Raw genomic sequence first — 14790 nt, 5'->3', positions numbered from 1 at the left:
GATTTGCTGACCCTAAATACCAAAATGGAGAGATATCATCGTTTAAACAAAGCTAGAACAGCTCCTCAACAATCACCGAGAGATATAATAATCCATTTTCAGTCCTTCCAGTTTAAGGAAGCAATATTATATGCATTTAGGAAAAAACAGATTAATATAGAAAAGTTTGGTGATATCAAGATATTTCAGGACTTATCTTTCTACACTAGACAACAAAGAAAGAAATTCATGTCAGTTACAAATACACTAAGAAATTCAAACATCAAATACTCCTGGATCTACCCCTGTAAAATAAAAATTATCACAGAAGGAATAACTGAGATATTCACGACTCCATCCCAGATTGAAGAATGGATAAATAAGAAAGAGAAATAACTTAATAAAGAAGGAAAGAAGAAGAAAAAAAGGGAAGAGAGATGAGGAGGAGTGAGAGGGAAAGAAGAGGGAAGAAGGAAGCTGCTCGAGATCAACAGAAGAAGAAAAAAATCAATTGACCCAAAGACATCTAGAAACTTCTAAAGGACGCTGAAATATTTAAAAACATAATATTTAAAAGCATAAAATAGACTGTACTCAAAAAGAAGAAATCAACCAGAAAAAAAAAAAAAACTTCTAGACTTAAACCTTTTTTTTTTTTTTTTTTAAGCAAGGATAAGCACATGATATTAAGTATGATATATCAAAGTTTAAGAAGAGAAAATGGTGCACTCAGAAACACAATTTGCACATTGATAGAAAGAAATACAATTAATGATAAAAATATTGCGATATACACTGGGATAGCATAAGATGGAAACCACAGCTAAAAGGGAAAGTGAAGGGAGGGAAAAGTAAAGGGAAGAGAAATTATAAATGGTCACTTTTTATTTTTTTTTATTTTTCCCACTAAATTAAGGTTTACGCAAGGTAACACACACGATATTAAATAAGAAACATTAAAGTTAACGAAGAGGAAATGGAACACTCAGATATATAATCTGCACAAAAACATTTAGAAAGAATTAAAATTAACGAGGCACTTTAAATCACAAAAGATGTATACCAATTAAAAGAGTATTGAAACACAATATAAGGTGGAGAAAAGAAGGGAAAAAAAGAAATGAGAGGTGTGAAAATTAAATGTATATAGGAGAGGGAAGGAGAGGGGAATGGGAATAGAAGAGAAGAATAGCAATATAGAAGTGTTGTTTTGTTTAAAGGCTATAAGAACAACAGCGATAAATTAAAAGGGTCTAAACGACTAAAGAAACAAAGAGATGAGTTTTTCTAGATTAGTAGGAAAATAAGGTAAAAGAGGGAAATAGGAAATAATCTAGTAAGAAAAAGTAAGATAATCTCCAGAGCGTTTTTTTTTTTTTTTTTTTTTCCCATCTTCTAATTGTTCTAATAAATATTCAAGCTCTAAGAAATCTGCAGTTGTGTTCCTTCATAACAAATGTTAAACGTGACAGAATAATCCAGCCCTTGTAATGGATCCAGCAGATTTCGATTCTACGATAACTACGCTGAATCAACGAGTCGATACACTAGCTCAAGGTGTGCAAGACCTGCAAGTTACTAATGAAAGAATTCTCACTTATGTCAGAGACTTACAAACTCATGCTCCTCGTGCTGTTCTGCACTCAGCTAGCGATCCTGCTGTATGTAACCCTGAAAAGTTCTCTGGAGATCGTTCTAAATATAGGGAGTTCCTTAATTCTTGCAAATTATTAATTGCTTTAAAACCTAGATCTTATCCTACAGAAAGAACTAAAGTTTGTTCGGTTATCTCCTTTCTAAGAGGTGAACCTATGTCATGGGCCCATTCCTTTTTGGAAAACGATGACCCCATCTTAGACTCACAGGATGAATTTTTTGAAGCCATGTCTCTTCTCTATGAAGATCCTAACAAACAAGCTACAGCTGATTTAACAATCAGAACCCTACAGCAAAAACATAGACCCGTTGAAGATTACATTGCTGAATTTAAAAGATGGGCAATTGAAACGCAATGGAATGACATCACATTGCGCAACCAGTTTCAAATTGGCTTATCTGAAGCTGTAAAAGATGAACTATCCAGAACAGAACTCCCTACTACTTTGAACGCTCTGATTCACCTATCAATCAGCATTGACAGAAGACTTAGAGAAAGAAAGGCCGAAAAAGCCCTCTCAAGTTCAAAAGAAAGAAAACCTTTCACTCCTTCAAAGACTCCTGAAAAAACATCCTTACCAAGCGAACCTATGGAAATAGGGGTAATAAGAAGTCCTCTCACTCCTGAAGAGAAGAACCGAAGACGTCTATTAAACCTCTGCATGTATTGTGCCTCTCAAGATCACTTGGTACCAGATTGTCCCTTGTTGAAACGGACAAAGGGCGGTAGGCAAGCCTATGCCTCTACTATCCTAAGTGCACTCCCCTCTACACCAACCACTCAATTCACTCCTATAATTCTCATACTACAGTGGGATAAGGAAAGAATTATGACTGAGGCCATCATCGATTCTGGTGCAAATGGGGTGTTCATCGATTCAACCTTTGTAACAAAGAATAAAATTCCTTGTGTTCGTAAAAGCACTTCTGTTCCTGTTAGAGTGATTGACGGCTCCCTCATCTCCTCGGGACCGATTCTTCATGAAACCATCCCTCTAAAAGTAACCACCAATCATATTCATACTGAATATCTAATATTTGATGTTATTCCATCACCCCTTTATCCCGTTATAATAGGGATCAACTGGTTAAGGAACCACAACCCTCAAATTTCTTGGTCTCCCTTCTCTCTCACCTTTAACTCCAATTATTGTAAGGAAACATGCTTACAACAAATTCCAATCGTTCAGATCTTCAAAGAACCAACTATACCTTCTTGTTATTCAGACTTTTCAGACGTATTCAGTAAAAAGGAAGCTGAAACGCTCCCACCTCATCGTTCCTACGATTGTCCTATAGACCTCATACCTGGTGCCCCCGTACCTTTCAGGCACATCTACCCTCTCTCTGAGTCTGAATTACAAATTCTCAAAGAATACCTGGATGAAAACCTACGGAAAGGGTTCATTAGAGCCTCCAGTTCACCTGCTGCCTCAAGTATGTTTTTTGTGAGAAATAAGGACCAGACAATACGTCCCATCATTGATTACAGAGCTTTAAATAAAATAACAGTTAAAAATCGTTATCCTCTTCCCCTGATCAATGAACTGGTTGAACGATTAAAAACTGCTACCATCTACACTAAGCTTGACCTTCGCGGGGCATATAACCTCATCAGAATAAAGGCTAACGATGAATGGAAAACTGCTTTCCGAACAAGATATGGCCTCTACGAGTATCTGGTGATGCCTTTTGGCCTCTGCAACGCCCCTGCAACTTTTCAACATTTTATAAATGACATCTTTAGAGATCTATTGGACGTCTGTGTTATCATTTATTTAGATGACATTCTCATATACTCCAACACTCCTGACGAACACAGAAAACATGTCAGATGGGTGTTATCCAGACTCAGAACTCACAAACTATTTGCTAAACCCGAAAAATGTATTTTTCACGTCAATGAAATAACCTTTTTAGGTTACGTTATTTCCCCTCATTCAATAAGCATGGATAATTCAAAAATTGATTGTATCATCAATTGGCCTGTTCCCTCTACAGTAAAAGAATTGCAGCGGTTTCTAGGGTTCGCCAACTTCTACAGAAAATGTATTAAAAACTACTCGGAGGTAGCTCATCCACTCAATCAACTTAACAGTAAATAACATCCCTTCAATTGGAACGAGAAGGCTCAAACTGCCTTCGATGAATTAAAGAGAAAGTTTACAACAGCTCCTGTTCTTCAACTTCCAAACCCCTCATATCTTTATGTCCTTGAAACGGATGCTTCGGAAACTGCAATTGGAGCTGTCCTCTCTCAACATAAAACTCCTCAAGAACCTCTTCATCCAGTCGCCTTCTTCTCACGCTCATTATCTCCTGCCGAAAAGAATTATCCTATAGGGGAAAAAGAATTATTAAGTATCAAAGTAGCTTTAGAAACTTGGAGACACCTTCTTGAGGGTGCTCAAACCCCTTTAATTGTGTATACTGACCATAAAAACCTTGAATATCTTCACTCCAACAAGACTCTTTCTGCTCGACAAGTAAGATGGAATCTCTTCTTTTCCCGGTTCAATTTCCAAATCGTCTTTAGACCTGGGTCTAGGAACAAAAAGGCAGATGCCCTTTCCAGGATCCATAAAGACATTGAATTGGAACCTCCTCCACATACAGTCGTTGGAATCTTATCTTCCCTTATTGACGACATTAAAGACCTCAGTGAAGATGCTCTTGAACTTCCTAAATCAGTTAAATTATCTAAGAAAGACGGTCTCTACTATTTTAATGACCGGATTTACGTACCTCCCTCTTTCAGAACTAAAATACTCGAATTTATTCATGATTCTCCTCTGGCAGGTCATCCAAGTATAAAAAAGACCCTTGAATTGTCTAAGAGATACTATTGGTGGCCTCGCCAAGACAAAACCATTGAATCTTATGTCAAATCTTGTTCTACCTGCCAAAGATCAAAACATGAACATCATCACCCATATGGTCAATTATTGAATCTACCGATTCCTGAAAGGCCTTGGCAATCCATTTCTATGGACTTCTTGGTGGAACTACCCCCTTCTCAACATCATACCACCATTTTAGTGGTAGTGGACCGCTTCACGAAAATGTCTCATTATATTCCTTTAAAGAAGTTACCCATGGCAGAATTTGCATACAACAACTCTTTTCATACCAGTAGCAAAATGACTCAATTTTTTTCCAATTATGGATTTCATCCCTCCTCATTTCCTGCTCAGACAGTTTCTTCATCTAACCCCTCCGTTTCGAATCAAATCTCTCACATGTCCTCTTTATTCAAGAAATTACATGGAAATCTGGAATTGGCGTCATCCAAGCAAAAGAAGTTTTTTGATACAAAAAGACAACCTCCTCCCGCTTGTGTAATTGGTGATCTTGTCTGGCTTTCCTCAAAAAACATCTCCACAACCCGTCCATCAAAGAAGTTAAGCTCCCTTTTTCTTGGTCCTTTTCCAATAATATCGATTATCAACCGTAATGTTGTAAAATTGAAGCTTCCACCTACTTTGAAACTTCATCCTGTTTTCCATGTGTCCTTGCTTAAACCTCATCATCCTGACCCTTTCCATAGAAATGTCACTACTTCTCCTGATCCTGTATTAGTCCAGGGTGAAGAAGAATACGAAATTAAAAAAATTCTGGATTCAAGGATTCGTCGTGGCTCTTTACAATACCTCATTAGATGGAAAGGATATGGAATTGATGAAGATACTTGGGAAAACTCCTCTGTCATTCATGCTGACAAATGAATTTCCGCTTTCCACAAACGCTACCCTTCTAAACCATGTTAATAGCACCCAGAGGTTGCTCATTACGGAGAGGGTACTGTCATGCCTTAATTCTGGTATCCTCTTACTTCCAGGTTCCACGGAGCTTAGCCACACCCCCTCATGACACGATCTCCTTACTTAATGCGACCGCACCAGCTGATAGACGCTGGATTATTGAACTACGTACCGCACTCACGAACGGGCTACAAACTTCTCTGTGAAAGCCATCTATTACCGGACCGGACTGGAAGACTACTCACGTCCCCTTCACCTCTCCTCATCCTCGACTAAAGCCTGAACTCTCTACACACCTATCATTGGATATAACCGCCTCTGAGGAGAACTAGGGAACCTGTTTTCTCTTTACCGGAAGCTAAGTAACATTAAACCTCTGTCATAAGAGTTACATATCTAAAGCCTTTATTGCCTGTTACCAAAGTCTTATTATCAACCAACCCAGCTACAGCTATCTTCAACCTATCCACTATTCAAGTTAGCTGCACCTGTCTTGCTTCAGATAAATGCTAATGGAACAAACTATTGTAATTGCTTATCACCTAACTTGTTAACTCAACAAACAGACTCTAAATGATTCAGAACCTGCTAATTGCAATCGTTTATTATTTAAAGCTACAGTGCCTGTAATTCTGGACTCAAGCAACCGTTTATTATTTAAAGCTACAGTGCCTGTAATTCTGGACTTAAGCAACCGTTTATTATTTAAAGCTACAGTGCCTGTAATTCTGGACTTAAGCAACCGTTTATTATTTAAAGCTACAGTGCCTGTAATGCTGGACTTAAAGTCACAATATCTTCTAATTGTTCTAATAAATATTCAAGCTCTAAGAAATCTGCAGTTGTGTTCCTTCATAACAAATGTTAAACGTGACACTCTAATGCCTTGACCAAAATCCATGCCAAAGTGTTTTCTTCTATTCCAGATCCAGAGTCAAATATAGGCACTCACAAGTTACTTCCCGGTGACTGGGTTATGGTTAAGAAGTTCCTAAGGAAACACACTCTTGAGCCAAGATTTGATGGTCCTTATCAAGTACTACTGACTACGGCTACCTCAGTAAAGTTGGCCGGAAAAAGTTCCTGAATACACGCTTTGCATTGTAAGAAAGTACCTGATCCAGAGGAAGCCACTCCAGCTGCATCACGAGCTTCCTGTGTGTATTATTGCTGCTAGGCCTAATAGAGGCCCAACAAGTTGCTATTACTAAAGATGATCATGTTTACACGTTTTGGTACAACTCTTCAAACACACATGTGGCTACATTTACTTTTGATTATTGTGATATTGTTACTTGCACTTTTCCACAGACACAACACTCTGCCATATATAAGGACATACCCAACAAAAAGGACCCATACATCTGCGTAACAGGGGGTCGCTGGGGACATCACTGCAGTTCCTGGAAAGCAGCAGGGTGGAACACTGGTAGACCCTGGGGCTATAAGCCCCAATGTGCCCTAGACAGGGTTGACCGAAATGGGAAGTCCTTGCTATATAGAATGACACAGTGTAAACCCGCAGGGTCGACCCCTATGAAACTCACTTTAAACATAGAGCATCCCAGCCCAGGGGATGCTGGGGAATATGTAATGGGTATGTATTGGAAGGGAGGTGGTTCACACAATCAGTTGGGAACCTTTTATTTACAAGACATGCTCACATCACCCGACTGGGTAGGTAGGTACTACTCACCTGACTGCTAATCCGCTGAAACCTCACATTAAGACTTTAAAAGACATGGTTGCTATTGCCAACCCCACCTTTGAAGATACCATGGCAGTAGAAACTGGGTTCTCGGACACTAACCTGTGGCTGGAATGGATGAGATATAATGCAAATTCACACAACAAGACTAATTGTTATGTATGTGGCGGGGCTAGACCTCACTTGGGTACTGTGCCCCTTAACCTACCTCCTGAGGTTGAATTGTGCTTCCTAAGCCTTTATGTACAGACAACCACTAACTCATCAACATGTGAATCATGGAAAAGGGTATATCCCATCACCCAGGGGAATGTCAGACCGCCTGATGGAGTCACATTATATCCAGGTAATTACACCTGTTACACAGTGCATAAAAACACTGGTAAGTTAATGGACAAATTTCCATCTGGTTATTGTGCTACTTATCATGACCCACCTATGACGTTATTAGTAAACCATGCCAAATCAGTTGGGGATATTTACTGGTGATATGGCCTATGGTGGGGGGAATGTACCCTGACTAAGGCTATAATGCCCATTCATATTATCTCAGATGACCATCAAGGCCCACTTGACTCCCCACATACGTATTTCCGAGTTAAAAGAGAAATTCCCCTTGATGGAAGTTTTGACCCACATGTTTATATTGCGGCCATAGGGGTGCCAAGGGGGGTGCCTAATGAGTTTAAAGCTAGAGATGAGGTAGCAGCAGGGTTTGAATCCCTAGTTCCACTAATCACTGCTAACAAAAATGTCAACTGGATAAACTACATTTATTATAATCAGCAGCGGTTTGTTAATTACACCAGAGATGCCCTACAGGGCTTAGCAGAACAGCTACAAGCTACCTCCCAAATGACATTCAAAAATAGGATGGCTTTAGACATGATTCTAGCCGAAAAAGGGGGTGTATGTTAAATACTCCCCGACACCATGACCTGTTGTACCTTTATCCCTGACAATACTGGGCCCAATGGGAAGGTGACTATGGCAATAGAAAAGTTAGACAGCCTCTCTGACGAATTACAAAATAATTCTGGGGTCCCCAATACGTGGGATAGATGGTTTGGATGGATGAATGGGTGGCAGAAGACTTTATTCCAGGTTGGAATGGCAGTCCTCACGCTAACAGTCATTTTCCTTTTTCTGACATGCTGCATACTACCTTGCATACAGAAATACTTACAAAAGACGGTAGGACAAACTATTGATAACATAACTCCCACATTTCTACACCAGGACATTGATGACACAGAATGTGACACACCACACACACCCTTTCAGTCTCATCAATTCAAGCAGACAACTGCATTCCTCTAGGGATAGTCTAGGGATAGCGTCTGTCTTTACGGGCAGAAGTCTCTCGTGGGAGAAGTAGTGGGTTAGCCACTGCGGGATACCCACGGAGTGAAGCGTTCGAGGCTTGTAAGACAGATGAGCTGCAGCCAATTAGGGACACATTAGGGACAGTTGTAGTTGTCTCCTAAGTAAATAGCCATTTTAAGGGGGGACTGTTGTGGACATGAAATATTACTCTAATTTCTTTAGTTAGTAAAATGTCTATTTACTTTATATAATTCTTAATCAGCATTTATAACTTCATGATATGATTTACTTAGTTTACCTAAAATGGCCGCTAGAGCCAGGGAGTTTCCCTTAGTCATCGAATAACATCCTCACTAACAAAATGGCGCTGGAATACGGGGGAGACCCGCAAGATGCCAGTGACATCACACCCGGTAGGACGAGCAATGAATCAACCACTTAACCCCTAACCAATTATTGATGTATAAATCAATGTTATCTCTGACAATGCTTATGATGTAATTTTGCTTTATAAGGGGCATGCCACCCCCTCTAATAAACATTCCTCAAGTCTTTCATTAACCTGAAACTTGTGTCCGGTGTGAATTAATTCAGGGAGCGTGCACGCATTGTTTCTTAATTTGGCCAGGGGCAGATACACAAAATAATCAATTTATTGATTGATTTCCACTTCACTGTCTGCCTGCGTGTGCGGCTGTCTGCCTGTGTGTAGCTGTCTGCCTGTGTGGCTGTCTGCCTGTGTGTCAGGATTACAGAATGATCCAGCACGTAGAAATGTGTAACAAAGAGGACTGATAGGTAACGTTTACCGGACCTTAGAATGGCCGGACTAACGTACCAAAGAATAGTCAGGAATAGCCAAGGTCAAGGGAAACAAAAAGAGACACAACGATAAGGAAAAGCCAGGAGTCAGGGATGCCAGAAAACAGGCATCCTCTAGATCTGACAGGCTGTAACTGGCCTTTGACCCCAAAGGCAGTTACCAGGTTCCCATTTGCATCATTGCTGCTCAGCATTAATCCTTCTGTGGATTTGGTTGCTGCTAGGCACAACTTTTCCTGTGTGGACAGTAAATGCCATTAACCACATTTTTATAAGCGGATCAATACGTGACACCGTGTGCGTGTGTGTGTGACTGTCTGCATGTAAGTATGTGTGAGTAAGACTGTATGTGTGGCTGTGTGTGCGGGGCTGTCTGCCTGTGTGTGTGTGTGTGTGGCTGTCTGTCTGTAATTGTGTGTGAGTGTGTTTATCTGCCTGTAACTGTGTATGTGACTATCTGACTGCAACTGTGTGCATGTGGTGGATTTGACAGTGTATATGTATAACTGTGTGCATCTGATTGTGGGACTGTGTGCACATAACTCTTCAATAATCTACACCTGCATTCACACATAGGCTTAAATGCACATTTTTATCTGAAATAAATACCCATTACACACAGCCAATAAACACAGCACAAATATCACATACAACCAATACATGCATTTCCCACACAGTTAATATACCCATTACATTACATACATTACGTGCTCCCAACTTGCGTCGTTACAGTCCATAATGAATGCGGCGGCGAGGCTCATCTTCCTGTCTTCCCGCACCTCCCATGCCTCACCCTTCTGTCAGTCCCTACATTGGCTTCCTATAAAATATAGAGCTCAATTAAAATTCTGGTTCTTGCTTTCAAATCTCTACATAATGCTGCTCCCACCTATCTATCCTCCCTTATACACAAGTATGTCCCGTCTAGGCCCTTACGATCTGCTGAAGACTTACGTCTATCTTCTGTCTGTACTCCCACCTCTGATGCTCGCCTCCAAGATTTCTCGAGGGCTGCACCGTTGCTGTGGAACTCGCTTCCCTCCTCCGTTAGATGCTCACTCAGTCTCCACTCCTCCAAAAAATCGTTAAAAACCTACTTCTTCATAAAAGCGTATCAATTAAACTGTTAATAGCTCCCAACTGATTCCTCTTCTGCAACTGTCACTAGTCTAATACTATCCTTACCTTTTGTGTCATTTTACCCCACTCCCTCTACCATGTAAGCTCATTGAGCAGGGCCCTCAACCCCTCTGTTCCTGTGTGTCCAACTTGTCTGGTTACAACTACATGTCTGTTCGTCCACCCATTGTAAAGCGCTGCGGAATTTGACGGCGCTCTATAAATATCATAATAATAAAAATAACAAATAAAAATAACAAATATCACAGTCACCACACCTATCACATACACAGACAACACAAACGTTACATCATATTATAGTGAGATTATTACAGTGGAGCACATTACTCTGTGTTTTATAGTTTGGGAGCATGGTGATACACTAATAGACACATTACTTAGAGTTGTATTGTTGTGGAGCTCTGTGATAAATGGTAGTAGTGCATTACTATAAATTTTTATTCCAAAAAGGGTCAAGGTAAATATTAATCCAGAGCTCCAAAGCAAAACCACTCACAGTATTATGTGACATACTTAGTCTGCTCCTCTGTAATGTAGGGGAGGCAGTCTGGCACTTCTGGCCTGCACTTCTGTTGGCTGCAGACCATAAGTAGCTGTCTTCCTAGCTCGGGATAATCAGAGCGCTGCCGCAGATTACTACAAGTCCCTGAACTTGCGAGGGGCAGACCAGATTCAGATCAGCATGCCCCTCTCCCAACAGAAAAGGAGGAATTAATGTTTTTGAATCATTATTAATTTAATACATCCCCTTTACAATCACTACACTCCTATACACACACACTATACATGGATGACGGGAAGGGGGGGGCACTGTGAAAACGTTTTGCACAGAGCGCCTAGAGGCCTAAGGCCAGCCCTGAATACACCTTACAGTTGACCATGGAATATCTAGCAGGTATGAAACTTCAAGATCTGACTTATCGAAAAAGTAGAATCCAATCACAGGAACACATTTGAATTCAAAATGATCCATTTTTTCACAAATGCTTGTAAATGCAGACTGCATGGTTTTATGCACCTGTGGCTATTGGTCTGATTGAAACACTTGAATCTAATAATTAAGAGGTGTGTCCCAATACTTGACAAAGGCCCTAAGGGGTCGAAACGGTACTTTCTGTTCTGTGGTTCCAATAAAACTGCCTTGTTTGGAATTCGTTGGAGTGCCTGGATTATTTTCTATATTTAAATTCTACATTTGGTCCTTTGTGGTACTGGGACTTGTCCAGCATAGCACCCAGAATTCCAGGACGAAGGGATGAGTGCGCTTCCATCACATATATAGATATACAGTCATTGTCACACACACTGTTTAACCAACACACACTTTCACTGAAACATACACACTCACTCACATTCACCGACAGACACATTAACTGACACACGCATTTACTGACAGATACACACACACTCTCACTAACAGACATACTAACACTCACCAACAGACACACACACTAACACACTAACCAACAGACACACTAACACACACAGTCTGACTGACACACTCACTAACAGATACAGACACTCTCACTAACACTCTCATTTACAGAAACACTAACAAACACACACACTAACACACTCACAATTTTTATTTTATTTTTTATTTACTTATATTTTGGTGGCAGTCCAGTAGGGCTGCTGCTGGCTGGGCTGGCAGGCCCGCAGGAAGGTGGTCGGGCGGGCAGACAGGTTCATAGTGGAGGCGGCGAGGGATAATTCTGTTCAGCTCCCTCGCGCGCCTCTTAGTGATGCCGGAGCTGGAGTGACGTTATATTCCGGCTCAAGCATCACTGCGGTGCGTGCGAGGGATCTGAACAGGGAGGAGCTCAGAGTGCTCCCTCGCTGCCCGCCTCCCACATGAGCCCATGTCAGCCTCAGAGGGGGGGGCTTTTTTGCCGCCCTCCTAAAAGTGCAGCCCAAGGCAAATGCCTTGTCAGCCTAGCGTTAAATACACTGCTGTCTGTTGTCCTGATTTAGCTCGCTGATTTCTTGTACACCATACCTCTACTAGTCTACCTACATTATTGCAATCTCTTCCTACCTTTTACTATAGTGTTAAGCAGATAATATTCTCTAGCCTATCATTTTCACTGTCTCAGGTTTGAGTTAAGGCCATATGATCCTGTCAGGAGGTAGCCTGACTCAATCCCACTGTGTCGAAAGGGATCACACCAATGTGACCATGACCAAATTTCTGCATTGGCTTAGCACTTACTATCCATGCCTAATGGAACACTAAGTTCATAGGCATCCCACAAAAAACGGCAACCTAGCAGTGCTAAGTGTAAATATTAAAGGGACACTCTAGGCACTACAACCATTTCAACTAACTGACTTGGTTATTGTGCCTGGAGTCCCCTGGCAATGCCCCTCCATTTAATATTGAAACATTTTTGAATGGTTTAACACTGTATGACACTCTAGGCCAATCACTGCACTGCCATTCAAAAATGATTAACACTGAAAGGAGGGACTATGGTAGAGACTCCAGGCACTATAACCACTTTAATGAGATGAAGTAGTCACAGTGCCTAGACTGTTCCTTTAAGCATATAAAAAGTGGTAACTGTTGAGCAGGGCCAGAGTTGGCGCATTTAAATGCAAAATAGTCCAGGGAGGAGATGGACCAGAGAGAGAGTGTCATGTCATCACCAATGACAAGAACAATCCACAGTAAACACATTAGTTTGATGCCCTGCCAGGCCATCCAATGCGCAGAGACCTGATAAAAGGAATATACCCTGTGTTTGAATTGTAAAACATCAGCAAATGTAATTATACACTTGCACTGAATTCGGTGGTGACTTGGTGACTTCTCTCTGGTGTCCCCATAAGTATATATAGGGAAATTATAAAAAAAAAAAACCACAAATTACACCATACAGAATTTTTAAAGTATTCCCTATACATAAATTCTTAAAGTGGAATTGTTGGTAAAAAAAAATAAATAAATGTGTATATATATATACATACATGCACATAAGATTGATTTGCTTTTCCCACAGAAAGCTTACATTTGCAGTGCTGCTGTTACTACTGCAAATGATTCTGGGTGGTAATATGTTCAACAAAGACACAATTTTATAAATTACACTGTATACATGGATTTCTTGTAAACAGCTTCTAAACAAAACTCAGGAAGAGGTGCAAAACCAGATAACCACTCATGGACAACTCTTTCACTGTAAATGGAACTCATCAGAATTATATTGGTTACTTAGCATTACTTGTGAAACACAAACCAAGAGTTATGGTGGAGTAAAAGGTGATTGAAAACCCCTTCCACCTGAAATTCAGTGGATAGTAAATACATTGTTAAACACAGATCTGCATATACAAAACAGGCCATAAGACTTCCCATTGAAATCTCACATTTGCAGTGCTGTTACTACTGCAAGGAATATTTATATGTTTTTATATATGTCTTAAAATTATTTTTCGGCGTGAATTTTCATGTATTAATATTTGGAACACAAAAGGTGATTTAAAATGCAATGTTGAAGATGTTGGTTATAATTGTAGCAAGAAAGCAATTGAATAAGCAATAAGCGAGCTAATTCAAAGGCATTTGAGCAGATGTGACAGACCACGGGGTCACCCAGGACTGGTACATGGTTCACATCCCCCACCTCCTCCTAAAGAAGACTATAATCACTACATTTACCCCTCCAGTCCATGCTTCCCAGCCTAGCGCCACTTTACAGTGGCCAAGGGGTCATCACAAACTGGAAGGAAACTCACAGAGGCACGGTGCGCCTACAAGCTCTCTGGAACTTCTACTCAGATCACAGAGTTGCCACGGTTCGGTAAAACTTTGTTGAGGGAGCTCTCAGTCCCAGTCACCAAACAGGGCACTTTTTGTAGGGATGATAGAGGCATCGAACAACACCACGGACTTGGGGGAGCTCCATGTACCGAAAGGGAAAGCACCATCATTTTATGTGACCGGGACTTCCCACCCAGCATTGTAGAACTCTGCTCGTGATCGGAGGATGGTCGCAGCCTAGTCAAAACTTAAAATCCAGATTATTTAAACTAGACACCTCCGATCTGATTACTTTTTTTGGACAGATCAGAACTTTCCAGGGTACGAGCAATGGAACCCCAATTTTTATGTAATAATGTAATTAGGAGTCAAGATGTCTGGCCATTAATAAAATTACCTGGTCAGGTACAGACTCCTTACAAGGACTTTCCCCGCTGAATCCTCCACGTTGGAACAGTAATTAGCCTTTTCCCCTCCTAGTAACCAGACGACACATAGTTCTGGGACTACAAGTTAATACGTTTATTGGCAGTCACAACTGGCCTTATATGCAGGTCCCCATGCAAGGGTAACTCCCCTCTGGACCTGAGAGTAGACTACAGTAAAAACATACACACGATTACATTGGCTCTCAG

The sequence above is a fragment of the Pelobates fuscus genome, chromosome 1, assembly GCF_036172605.1.
Source record: "Pelobates fuscus isolate aPelFus1 chromosome 1, aPelFus1.pri, whole genome shotgun sequence".
In the NCBI taxonomy this organism is placed as follows: Eukaryota; Metazoa; Chordata; class Amphibia; order Anura; family Pelobatidae; genus Pelobates; species Pelobates fuscus.
Note: the sequence above shows the minus strand (reverse complement) of the source record.